The sequence below is a fragment of the Charadrius vociferus genome, unplaced genomic scaffold (genome assembly GCF_000708025.1).
Source record: "Charadrius vociferus isolate BGI_N301 unplaced genomic scaffold, ASM70802v2 scaffold23, whole genome shotgun sequence".
In the NCBI taxonomy this organism is placed as follows: Eukaryota; Metazoa; Chordata; class Aves; order Charadriiformes; family Charadriidae; genus Charadrius; species Charadrius vociferus.
The window spans coordinates 1,010,513-1,012,074 of NW_009647676.1; positions in this window are offsets into that span (position 1 = coordinate 1,010,513).

Below are 1,562 nucleotides of genomic sequence, written 5' to 3' on the forward strand. Positions count from 1 at the left end.
CCACCACCACCACCAGTGACAGGGTGTCGGCTTGGATGGCTTCTTGCAGGATGCTCGGGTGGGACGGGGGGGGGTCTGAGGCATCTTGAGCTGCTTCATGCTGGTTGCGTGGAGTTGAGCATCTCTTAAAAACTCGCGGTAAGTAATTACGCATCACCCAAAAGCCACCACCACCACCCCCCTCGCATCCAGGAAACTGCTACTATTAAATTGGCTAATATCAGAGAAATGAAAATATTTTCGTTTCAAATATGTGAAATGCTATTTTCCAGTTACATAAAACAGTTTTTAAAAAACCCCAGCTTCACCCCCAGGTGTTCCACTGACCAAATTACTAAATAAATAAATAAATAAATAACCCTTTAAAAGAAAAAACAAAACTATTTTAAGATTTATTTGCTTTTTTTTTTTTTTTTTTTGCCAGCAGAACCAGCTAGATTTACAACGTTTCGGTAAGCCTGGCCCTGCCGCTGACTTTTCAGCCCAACACTGGGATATCTGACGCTGCCGGCGTGAAGCTGTGCCCTGCGGAGTGCTGTGCGGCTCAGAGGTGGTGGCTTTCTGGGGACTGCGGGGACATGCCGGTCATGCCGGACCCGCTGCCTCGCTCCGGGGCCAGGCTCCATCTGCTGCTACCGCAGCTGTTGCAGTCACGCAGCTGTTTGTCAAAGGGGTGCATGTTTTAACATAAATAGTGGGGTGAGGACTGGTACACGCTCTCCTTTTGGCCATAATCTCCTCGTGGGAAGACTTGTGAGATGAAGATGAGGGTGCTCTGCCCACCAGGTGAGGTTTTGCATCTGGCACGTGAGGTTTTGCGTGAAGGGGCTTTTCTTTGCTTTTAACTCTAGTGCTGCAGTTAACCCCCTGGAGATGTTGATAGGACGAGGGGGAATGGCTTCAAACTGGAAGAGGGTAGATTTAGATTAGATATTAGGAAGAAATTTTTCACTCTGAGGGTGGTGAGGCACTGGAACAGGTTGCCCAGACAAGTTGTGGAAGCTCTATCCCTGGAGGTGTTCAAGGCCAGGTTGGATGGGGCTTTGAGCAACCTGATCTAGTGGACGGTGTCCCTGTCATGGCAGGGGTGGTTGGACTAGATGATCTTCAAGGTCTCTTCCAACCTAAACCATTCTATGATTCTATGTTATGTTTAAATAAATGATTTGATTTACTCATCAGAGGCTTGACCACACAACCCTTATCTACATGAGCATTTAGCACTGAACTTGACAGTAACACAAGAAGTGGTTGCTATTATTATTATTATTATTATTATTATTATTATTATTATTATTTACTGCAAACAATTTTCCTTTTCCACATTTTCTGAAAAAATATATCCCCAAAGTCAGCACTGCGTGTTGTTACTCTCTGCTGCCCTCCAGCCCTGGGGTACATTTATGTCGTGTGACTCTGTGCCACCTGCCCTTGGCCTGGCTCTCCGGCAGGGAACCGCGACCCTCCCGTGGTGCTCCTGGACCTTTTTTTCTCTGCAGGCAGCAGTAGAGAGGTGGGTGCATGAAGCACAAGAATGTGGTGCAGACGTGAGGCAGTGACAC